The following is a 12777-nucleotide window of genomic DNA, read 5'->3' on the forward strand; positions in this document are numbered from 1 at the left end:
GACAAATTGAGGATCATCACTGAATATAATTAATTCCTCTTTCTCGGGGACTGGTTGTTTTTGTTCGTCTCAATATATTTCTTCGCCTACATACAACACAATACACATACACTATCAGAAACTACAAAAACACTTGGTGGTTGATGTCAAGAGAGTCATCTGGTCGTAAAACAGGACCAAATTCCCATCAATTGTCGACCCCAATAATTAAGGCAAAGACCAGAAGAAGAAAATGCACTGCCTTTTCACATAACGATATTATTCTTTTCCTTCAGGAAGACAATTTGTATTACTGAAGAGAGTGTTCTGGACAGCCTACAGCGAGTTGACTGTGCCGTGTGGATCATCTAGATTCGGGACACGATGGGTTTGAAGCCCATCACTGATAGATCTGAGAATGGGTTTCTGTGGTTCCTCATCTACACATAAGACAATTGTCTGGGATCTACCTTAACCCCTATCTCCCCATGTCTGGCATTTTTGATCTAACCTACACCACACTTGTGAGGATCGGTCTGATTTAAAACTATTACCAAAAATTAAGAAAATAAAATTTTAATTAAGGAACGTGATTGACGAGAAACATAGTCACATAATTATTACCAGAATGGCTTTGCTTCGAGTTCCGGCAAAATAATATGAGTATTTTTAAATGAAAAGTCTTGGTTCTGTACAATGAATTGGAAGTCTAGTGGCTGTGAGTCACAGAATTAGTAGTCTTGCTATTCTCAATGTTTTCATATTGTGAGTCCTTCACCACATATTCAGAAACAATACAGACCTACAACCATGTTATTTTTGCGTTTTCTCTTATGCGTTGGAATTTCTCGAGCCCTTAGAAAATTTCACGATGCCATAAATAAGATTTTTTAAAATGGGATATCTTATATGCTGCGCTTCACTCCAGGTTCCGAATGCTATATCAGGGATTACAGGCGGTTGTAGGACGTAGCGTTTTACACATGTAGAAGGAGATTGTGGGCTACGCTGTCAGGTTTCATTCGAAAGATAGTGGGCTCGAACCTCGCTATGAATCTGGTATTCCGTGATTTGCCATACGCTAGGCAAGCGACGTAAAATATTTTTGAGCTTATACCAGCTATTTCTGGGGTCGCTAGAGCATCCGGATGCTCTTCCGAACAACATTCGATTTTTGACATGAATATCTTAATCCAGCATTGACCGGATGGGGAGCCAGCAGCTAAACCACTGAGCTAATCACAGTAGGCAAGTGATATAGCTGTACCTCAAATTAGATTATGACCGACTTATTTCCTATTTCATCGTCACCGAAAACCTATCTGGCTTAGTGAGCGCGTCCAACTATCAGTAAAGAAAAAGAAAATAAATTAAACAGTACAAGTCGCTTTTGACCACTCATCTGCAAATACAGAATCTTTATTGTAATTCTTGTCTTCTTCTCTAGGAGTGAATAACTCGGTTCTAAATGTTTCGACTACCAGTCCGGCTACATGGCTAAATTCTTAGCCTGCTGACGTTTTGTCCAAGGGATCATGAGTTCGATTCCCGGTAAGGCCGGGAATTTGAATATTAATTGGTTAATTGCGATGGATCGGGGACTATATGAGTGCGTGTTGCCTTGGAAATTATAAATCATCCTCGGTAGGACCCCTTCCTAACAGACGCCCAGGTCACCTAAGGATGTCAACTCACAAAACCTGCACCAGTAGACTTGAAGGGGGAATCGATCCCATGTCTTTCCGTTTGAACCAAGCACACCTTATCTACCCGGTTAGGTTGGCCCTCTCTGTCTTTAGTACATTTTAACATGTTTTCGATTTAATTGTGTACGATAAAATAAAATAAATGGAACTGGGCCGAGTTGGGGACATGGTCTCAAATACGTTGCATATGGCAAGTACAGAATGTACTTTGAATGACTTTGGAATTTCTTCACCACTGTGGCAGAAGATGTGCTCAACTCACCTCACGACGCCTGGCCTTCTTTACTTTGAGACGCTCCTCCCGATCAGCCATTCACGCTAACCGTTGGTAACTTTAGACTTTTTAGAATGTTGGTAAGCCTTTCAATCCCCTCGAATTTGTCTTCGATAATTTTCAAGCCATCCATTATAAATACAGCGCTACATTTTACGAAAGAGACTTATGAATAAAAACCGACCACCTGTTGACCGCCTAACACCTCCCGCGAGAGCGTAAAATATTTTAGTTATTCCAATATCAAGTGCTGGAATTCTGATGTAGTGAAATTTTTGGTAACTTGCTTCCTTTTTATTGACTTACCTTCCATACTTAGCACACTTCAGGATGAAAATGTTAGAGGTACAGGTTCAGCAAACAGACTGAACACGCTCACAGAACTGTCATGTCCATAATCAAAAGAAATCTAGTGAACATTTTCATTTCTCGGCTGGTCAATTTCTGCAGCATCCCTCTGGATTTCAAGTGCACTAAGAGATACTGCTCCTAGAAGAACAACAATAAATACGGTATGTGCAATTAACATTCATATTCATTTCAATTTAAATCCGACTTGTTGGCTGAATGGTAATCGTACTGCTCTTCGGTTCAGAGGCTTCGATTCCCGGCCGGGTCAGGGATTTTAATCACTTTTGATTAATTCTTCTGGCTCGAAGAATGGGGCTTTGTGTCTGTCCCAGAATTCCCCCATCCGTATTCAGACAACACACCACACTACCAACTATTATAGAAACAGTCGATAGTAATTGCTCGTATATCCCCCATATAAGGTTGGCGTCAGGAAGGTCATCCGGCCGTAAAACAGGGTCAAATCCACATGTACGACGCAGTTCACAACCGCTACATCACAGGCGTGGGAAAAGTGGCAGATGAAGAATCATTTCAAGTTTCATAAGTATGTACAAATAACATAATAGCTCAGTTTTATAAAAAACGATTGATTTAGTCAAAAATTAGACTTAAAATACACCTGCCTATTAATCTCCATATTCAAAGATTTGTGTCCCCTTGCATGAATTTGTGAAGATCCTCTTTCCACTATATTTAGATAACTTTTTAATTTTGTTTCTTACCAGTTTTAATTTTGATTTTTGATTTCGTGTTATTTAATTTCTTCCAAATCTTAGATTTACTTATTTCTGACAAAAGTATCTCTTGCTTTTCTCCTATTTCCCTTAGTGCTTCTGGTTTCGTTCATTATTTATTTCGTTATTTCTTTCTTCGAACTTCAGGAAGATTTCATTCCTCTAATAAAAGAGGATAGCTTGTTATCAGTTCTACAATTTTTTAAAACTGATTGTCTAAACATTCACTGTCGATCCTTGCTATTAAATTCTCCTGGTTTAATCACTTGATAATTATGTATACGAAACTTGCCACTCTGTTCAGTTTATCGTCGACAATCGGTCAGCTTGATGCGAATACGAATGTTCTAAAATCATTAACAGAATTGAAGTGAGCCAAAAACGCATTTTTAAATATTATATTCTTCGTTGTCCATTAATTCGAATAAATATATTTTTAAGATGTTGAAAAACACGCGCACATCACTTTTCAAAGTAGTGCAAGTAAAGTAGGTTCTCTTCTAGCGTAGTAGATAATACATTTCTTTAATTTGGGATGATTATTACGAAAATGTAAGTACATGCTAATCTCTGTAGCACCTACTATAAATATTCGAAGCAAATACTTTGAAGAAACTTCTCAGTTTTATTGATACTACCCTTAAAACAACACCGACATACGTGTTGCCTGTAAATCATTCCCATTTTTGAACTTACGTAATCTATGACCTATGAGCAGACCCCTCGGTGTTATTAGATGGAAGTAGGCTACGTACCGAAGCCAGGTTTCACCCTCTCCCTACCTCAATATCGTAATCATCCCTCATCCAAACGCACAGGTCGCCCTTGGGTGTCAGATAGAAGGACCTGCACCAGGCGTCCCAGCACGAAAAGCTACACCGTAAATAAATTAGAAACCACCCCAAGTACGGTTCCGAATTTATTTATTTATTTATTTATTTATTTATTTATTTATTTATTTATACTATATTTAATTTGACAAGATTAAAACCACACGGTCTTCCCTCATATATTCTATATTTATAAAAATCGTTACAAATATCGTATTATAACAGAACAGTGTTTGATAACTGAGATTATAGATTCAGAATTAAAAGTTATAACTAATTTACACATGGAATAGAAACATATAAATAGATATTAAACTCAGAGCGTTAAAACGTGCACGAAGTATACCAACTAAAATCCTTAAATTTTCATAAACTACAGTACATATAAGTAATTTAAAATTAACCTAGCAACTGGCTGCTATCAGATTTAATTCGGGAGATAGTGACTTCGAACCCCACTGTCGGCAGCCTTGAAGATGGTTTTCCGTCGTTTACTCATTTTCACACAAGGCTAAAACTTAAATAAAGGCACTGTCCTTTCCTTCCCACTCCTAGCCTTCTCTTACCCGATCTTTGCCAAAAGATCTAATCTGTATCGGTGCGACGTAAAACGAGTTATAAAAATTATGTGTATTATTTGGATCACTTATTTAGGATCACGAATGGCTGGTTTGGCCCGCCTCCGTTTTTTTCCAGTACCTTTTCATTCTCAGTTCCCCACCGTCTTTCTCTCTGCTTCCCTGACCTGATTCTTTATCTCAGTGCCAGTCCATCCGTCTTCAGTAGCAGGACCTACCCTAGAAATTAAGAAATAATGAAATAACACTGAAATAATTACAGATACACAAGACGCAGTAAAATATCTATACTCAACCACACAAAAACTGGCTGGCAAATAAATATTATTCTTAAAATGTGAGGATGTTCGTAAACTGTGGACAGCTGTTGGTCGAAGAAATGATACTTGGAATTCTACCGCCTGCACAATATGTTCATCCAATTTTAAAAAAGAGGATTTTGAAAGAAAATCACTTTTTACAACGGCCATTTTTGTGTGGTTGAGTGTACAATATGAATTTAACACTGTGACATTCGGCCTACAAATTAAATATTTAAACATCTAAAAACAATTCGTAGGTTTACTCGGGTTAAACGCACACCAAGTCGAGTACAGCTTGTTTAAATGTGTATTTGCATTCTGTGGACCGCTAATATTGTCAGAAATTCAATTCCAGTCGCGGAACATGGAGATAGTGAAGGAGATGTCGGACTTCATAGATCTGTAGGTTGTGAAGTATGTAGTATTCCTTCAAGAGTAGTTACTGAGTAGCAAGTGCGTTGCCATCCCAGCCTAGTAAACGATTGAGATACTTGATCAAAAATTATCCGAGTTCCAGTTTTCATAGGTGGAATATGTTTCTAAGTGATTCCTACCTCAAGATATTTGACCCAATTCACAAATTCTGTGACGAATACCGTAAGGAAAGTGCGTGAGTTTGTTTTGAGCGGGGTCATCTACCTGGTTAGGAATGCTGTTGCGGTTGCTGATTCACAGGTCTTCACATTCCTCGTTGCCATAGTAAGCATTGTTGGGGCACGCTACCTCACATCATATCCGCAAGCATGTATGAAATGTTATCCAGCAACTGACATCCTTTCTTCGCCCAAACACAGCAATTGGCAAATTGGGCTTACGGTCTCAGTTTTCAAGTCCCTGAGAACCGTGCCTCTATAGAAGTCATAGTATAATAACTACAAATTACAAGACCGTTGACTATTTCAAGAACTTCACGAGATATTGTGAAGATGTCATTACCTCTCTACCGTGGGAAAAAGATCCTCCTATATACATACGTACAATATGGGCACACGCAAGTTTATAATAGTTTATATACAAGAAGTCTCTTATATTAAGCTTGCTTTGTGAATCATTGTGGTGTTTTTATATTGTCTTAAGGGAACCTGGACTGTGTGAATTACGTTCACGAAATTTTATAGACTTTCTTCGAAGCCTATTAAAAATCATTTTGTTAAGTATCACTACCTACTATAAAAAATTCGATGCGTCTAGAACTCTTTTATGAATAACTTGGCAAATTTTTTCATAAGCTGTAAATGATCATCAAATTTTACTTTTTCTATTATCGTAAAGAAACATCCGTGTACGATTTTTATTGATGTATAACCATACATTATTTATAATTTAATTTTAAAATGTTATATACAGTATATATCTAAAATTATTTCTTCAACATTTTCACAATTAATAAAGCATTTTATATTATATTATGTTTAATAGTTTCTGGTACGGGAAATCTGAAAAACTATATTAATCCCAAATTATGTGACAGTTAAAATTTACCCCAGTTCCCAGAATACCTATCTCAGTAGTGTAGTAGGGAATAACGAAATTAGGGTAGTAATGACCTCTCTAACATTAAAACACTATTTAAAGGCCTACAGATCTATAACCTGAGAGTGAATGAAAACAAAAAGGATAATTATCTTATTTTACTACTTGGTAAATTATTGAAATGCATAAGTTTAAGAAAAAACGAAAGAAGAAGACCAATTGTGTTATTCATTCATGCAGCATGTGCACATCAAATTAATTCTAGTAACAGCTCGAATATTCTACGTGATTTTTTCATGGAAATGAACATGGCAAGGACTTATGAAATTTATCAGGGACTTCACGGGAAGGAAGAAATAAAATGTACGACTATCCTCTCGTCAGGAATTGACTGAACATAGATTTGAGTGAGGGTGGGGTGGCGATAGTACATATACATAAACTGGGCGAAACTTGCATTAGATATTTCCCTAACATTCTCAGAAGGGACTGTCATGTGCGTGACAAGGTTTTATTTCAAAATACTATCATATGCTCCTTCCTATTTCAGTGACACGAACACTGCAGGATCAATTGAGCTGGAACGTGGTTCAAATTGAGGCCTGCTTAGATTTTTCAAAATCTTAAAATATGAACCGTTCACTCATTCGTATTCACTGAACGTTTGAAGGTTGTATCGCCTAAAAACCGAAATAATAGACAATTAGCTAAGTTTTCTGCAAATAAGTCATATGTATTTTCTTTGTACCTCTAATGGTTTTCCTTCCCTGTGGGTGGGGGTGGTAGAATGACACCTAGAGCATCACCTGCCTGTCGTAAGAGCCGACTAAAAGGGGCCCACGGGGATCTCAAATTGGGACTTTTCCTTGGTGACCACAGGAACCTCAGCTGAGTCCTGGCATTGTTTCCATTTGTGTCAGATTTCTCACTTTCATCTATCCTACCTGACTTCTCTTGGTCAACACTTGTTCTTTTCTTACGCAGGCGGTATTAGGTTACGAGGCCTAGGGAGTCTTTCATTTTCACGCCCTTGTCTTTCTTCAGCCGATACCTTCATTTTACGAAATGGCGTACTCCTTCCACTTTCCCTCTCATTAGTCTTAATTGAGGATGGTTACCCAGTTGTACGCCAACGGCCGTAGCCGTGTTGAAACACCGGATCCCGTGAGATCTCCGAAGTTAAGCAACATTGAGCGTGGTCAGGAGTTGGATGGGTTGCCACGCGCTGTTGGTGGGGGGTAAAGGGAATGGAGGAGCGGAAAGGAACTGGCCACCCTTCCGCACGTAAACTCTGGCTCAGGAACACCTCTGCGGAGGTTCGGACCTGCCTTCGGGCAGAATAACCCTTACCTACCCAGTTGTACTTCCCCTTAAAACAATAATCACCACCACCACTAACGGTTTTTCCAGGTAATAACGCCTTAACGTATTGAAACACATGTTCCAGAGCACCCGCCAGCGTTCATTGTTCAGCCGGGTACTTGGCCGGTTCTTGCTAAAGTAGGCAACTTATTTCGTTGCCAATGACTTCAAAATTCCACCTTGCACGTCGACGATGGATATAAACAAAACCAACTTTCGGCCACAGTCGGTGATAAGAGTGAAACCGAGCGAGTTGGCCGTGCAGTTAGGAGCGCGCAGGTGTGAGCTTGCAGTTCACCTTTCTCACATGTTAATTTAAGTATATTCTTTGTATTTTTCCTAATCCTGTCTCTATTGTATCTCTCTCTCTCTCTCTCTCTCTTTCCACATGTAAGTTGTGTTTAGATTCTCTCAAGTTTATAAAAATATTTATTCCGTTTTCCGTTTGGTAAATTTGTCGTTGTATTTCCGTCATGCTCTTTCTTCCTCAATTTGTGCCCGGTTTAACTTGTGCGATAAACTAAGTAAATAACTGGGAAACCATTCAGAGGGATCGTAAAAGAGGTCTTCCACTGACGATATCAGGAAAATAAGGAGAAGAGCCACGAAGGGCGTGAAGATGAAAGATTCCTTAACCCTCACAACCGTAATACCGTCAGCGTCCGTAAAGAATAATAATTGGCCATGGAAGCTAAGATAGAAGAGATGGAAATGAGGAGCCAGACGCAAGTAAGTGGAATAAATGCCCGACTCCATTAGGCGAACAGTGATAGCCGCCTCTTGTGACAGGCGGTATTTTTTCACCTCCCTCCCATAAGGTAGGACCCATGCAGGAAGAGCTAAATCGTCTTCAGCTTCCTTCATTTACTCCATCCTTGGCTAGAGTTGCAGTGCTCATTCGGTTCCTTTTATATTCTTGGTACAAAACGGTGGGAAGAATGACAGGAGAGTACTTGGAATTAAGAGATAACGTATAAGTTAGGAATAACCCGGATGGATGAAGCTGTACGTTTAAATCGGATTCGTTGGTGAGAATAATGGACTCAGCTATGGACGGTAAGAGAAGACGAGGGGGACCAACATGATGATCGTTAGACTCAGTCTGTAATGAGATTCCGCCCAATCTGAAGGCACATTACACAAAATACACTGACTGACAGAGCAAATGCAACACCAAGAAGGAGTGGTTCGAAAGGGATGAAAGTTGGGAAAAAAACAGAGACGGCACGGACGAATAATTGATGTTTATTTCAAACCGATATGCAGGTTACACAATGCGCACGGCATCGACTCAGTAGGATGTAGGACCACCGCGAGCGGCGATGCACGCACAAACACGTCGAGGTACAGAGTCAATAAGAGTGCGGATGGTGTCCTGAGGGATGGTTCTCCATTCTCTGTCAACCATTTGCCACAGTTGGTCGTCCGTACGAGGCTGGGGCAGAGTTTGCAAACGGCGTCCAATGAGATCCCGCACGTGTTCGATTGGTGAGAGATCCGGAGAGTACGCTGGCCACGGAAGCATCTGTACACCTCGTAGAGCCTGTTGGGAGATGCGAGCAGTGTGTGGGCGGGCATTATCCTGCTGAAACAGAGCATTGGGCAGCCCCTGAAGGTACGGGAGTGCCACCGGCCGCAGCACATGCTGCACGTAGCGGTGGGCATTTAACGTGCCTTGAATACGCACTAGAGGTGACGTGGAATCATACGCAATAGCGCCCCAAACTATGATGCCGCGTTGTCTAGCGGTAGGGCGCTCCACAGTTACTGCCGGATTTGACCTTTCTCCACGCCGATGCCACACTCGTCTGAGGTGACTATCACTGACAGAACAGAAGCGTGACTCATCGGAGAACACGACGTTCCGCCATTCCCTCATCCAAGTCGCTCTAGCCCGGCACCATGCCAGGCGTGCACGTTTATGCTGTGGAGTCAATGGTAGTCTTCTGAGCGGACGCCGGGAGTGCAGGCCTCCTTCAACCAATCGACGGGAAATTGTTTTGGTCGATATTGGAACAGCCAGGGTGTCTTGCACATGCTGAAGAATGGCGGTTGACGTGGCGTGCGGGGCTGCCACCGCTTGGCGGTGGATGCGCCGATCCTCGCGTGCTGACGTCACTCGGGCTGCGCCTGGACCCCTCGCACGTGCCACATGTCCCTGCGCCAACCATCTTCGCCACAGGCGCTGCACCGTGGACACATCCCTATGGGTATCGGCTGCGATTTGACGAAGCGACCAACCTGCCCTTCTCAGCCCGATCACCATACCCTTCGTAAAGTCGTCTGTCTGCTGGAAATGCCTCCGTTGACGGCGGCCTGGCATTCTTAGCTATACACGTGTCCTGTGGCACACGACAACACGTTCTACAATGATTGTCGGCTGAGAAATCACGGTACGAAGTGGGCCATTCGCCAACGCAGTGTCCCATTTATCGTTCGTTACGTGCGCAGCACAGCGGCGCATTTCACATCATGAGCATACCTCAGTGACGTCAGTCTACCCTGCAATTGGCATAAAGTTCTGACCACTCCTTCTTGGTGTTGCATTTGCTCTGTCAGTCAGTGTACATGGTAATCCTTTTGCTCCACGGAGCAATTATATTCTTTCCTTCTCTATATACTTCACCATTTCATGTCTAATAAGTACGCAAATAAAAAATAAATACTTGCATGCATAAATAAAACAAACATACTAACACAAATATATATACATTGTCTATTGAAAGAAGCGGCATGGATTAGTTAACAAGTTATGGCAACGATGGGATAGGAAAGGGATCAGAGTGAGAAGGAAGCCTCCGTGGCCTTAATTAAGGTACTGCCCTATCATTTGCTTGGTGTGAAAATGGGAAGCCACGAAAAACCATATTCAGGGCTGCCGACAGTGGGTTCGAATCCACTACCCCCCGAATTCAAACTCAGCTTGCAGACCCTATCCGCACATCCAACTAGCGCGGTGCACAGATTAGTAAAGGCACGGTTATTTATAGTAGTATTCCAAAGAGAGCCGTAGTGAAAGACATCGGTATTTATTTATCTTAATGCCTTTTAGTTCCGAGAGAGTCCGACTACATGGCCGACTCGTCTGGTGCAGCCCTTATAAGGCAAATCCTCCAACAAGGGTGGGCGGCAAATTTTGTGTATGGGAAATGAGTGTTTTTTCAGGGGAGGATTGTGTTGTGTTGTGTTTTCTGTGTGAGTTACGGGGATGTGGGGGACAGTACAAACATCGAGTACCCGAGACAAGGGAATTAACCATTTAATGTTAAATTCTCCGACCCGACTGAGATTCGAATCTGGGACTTTCTGAATGGAAGACGACTACGCTGACCATTCAGCCAAGGATCCGAACAAATACTTCAGTGAAAATAGTGTAAGTGAATGTCAGAGTGAGTGGTACAGCACTGACAGGCTTACTACCACAATTTGTTTGAAACATAACTTCACGTTAGTCATTACTGGGCATGAGTAATTCACCGCTTAAAAATCAAAGACAGTGCGATTTGTGCCTGTAATAAAAGGAGCTAGACAGTGAAGAATTAGATACTTCATTGTGATCCATTGCAACAAGTAACAAACATTTTAGGGTGAAATATGCTAGTGATTGCATCTCCCGCAATTTACACATACAGTAGAACCCCGCTTAACCGAACTTCCCTTAACCGTAACCCGGCTTAACCGAAATGCTCTGGCAAAATTGTATTTTAATATTTTCCTTTTACCTTCTCGTTCTTAGCCGTCGATATTAGTAATTCTCTTGCTATATGTGCTGAGAGCTACTAGACCAACCCTAATTTTAAATTATGACTTATGCCAGAATCACGTGTAGCATAAAACAAAACAGTTTCTTACCCTCTAGTTCGTTCAATGATACATTTTTTCTTGAACAAGCAGGAATTATTATTACTATTATTACTGCATTATTCGTCATGAAGTTTATGCAGACGACTCCGACCGTGACAATGGCAGTTTTGAGAATCGAGTTACAGCAGATGATGGATTTAATGCAATGGAGGTAAGATTGATTTCAAATGTTTATTGAAATACAGTAACCCACGCTTAAATTACAGTACTGTAATAAAATGACTGTATACAGTATTCAGTTCAGTAAAGCAAAGCAAAGCAAAGTCACCTCCGTAGAGGCCATGAAGGCCCTTGAAGGAGTGGAAGGTAAAGGCTTCTACCATTGTTAACCTCGGCACGTGATGGGGTAGAGTGGTAGTTCTACGCCCGGCCGCCTTTGCCCCCAGGAATTAACCTGGTACTCATTTTTGGTGTAGGCTGAGTGAACCTCAGGGCCATATGCACCTCCGGAAGTGGAAATCTCATTTCTTAAATTTTACGACTTCCTGACGGGGATTCGAACCGATCACGCCTTTACCGCCTCGGCCAGGCAGCCCCTATTCAGTTCAGTAGTAACAAAAAATTGTTTCATTATTTCAGATTGCTTTGCGCTTTGTTGAACAAAGCGATGAATCTACACCAGCTGATGTATTGTTGATTAAAAACGGTGGCTGACATAGCTGCATGACAGTGCTGCACTAAAAAAAAATCAGAAGAAAACCACTGATTTTATACAATGAGTGGTAATATGTAAACATGTTAATGTTAATATGCTGTATGCATCTTTGCTTAACAGATTTCATGTATTTTTATTTCAACATTTAACTTCAGAAAGTATTTACCGTGTGTCTTCTGAAAAAAACGCGTCAACCGAAGTGGCTCCGCTCCCTTTATTTCGGATAAACGGGGTTCTACTGTATATGGAATTCGGTAGACTTTGAATAACTGTAATAGAAAGAATATTTCATTAGAATGTAAGAATTTGCAATAATTTTTCTAATTAAGTGTTCATATGTAGAAATTCACACGTGTAATATTATTATTCGATGCAACTAATATCACTTGATGTAACGGAACATGCTCTAACAAAAAACAAAATGCATACATTCATCTTCACAGTATGTCTTTCAGTGTTCAGTCTGCAGATCTCTATCAATTAACTAAGCTCCTCCACAGTCCTCCATTTGTAAATAGCTCTGTGGCCTCATTTAGTACTGGTGGTGGTGATTATTTTAAAAGGAAGTACAACTGGGCAACCATCCCCTATTAAAAGTAATAGGAGGGAAAATTGGAAGGGGACAGACATTTCTAAAAATGAAGATATCGGCCAAAAAAAGACAAA

Source organism: Anabrus simplex, chromosome 7 (genome assembly GCF_040414725.1).
Source record: "Anabrus simplex isolate iqAnaSimp1 chromosome 7, ASM4041472v1, whole genome shotgun sequence".
NCBI lineage: Eukaryota > Metazoa > Arthropoda > Insecta > Orthoptera > Tettigoniidae > Anabrus > Anabrus simplex.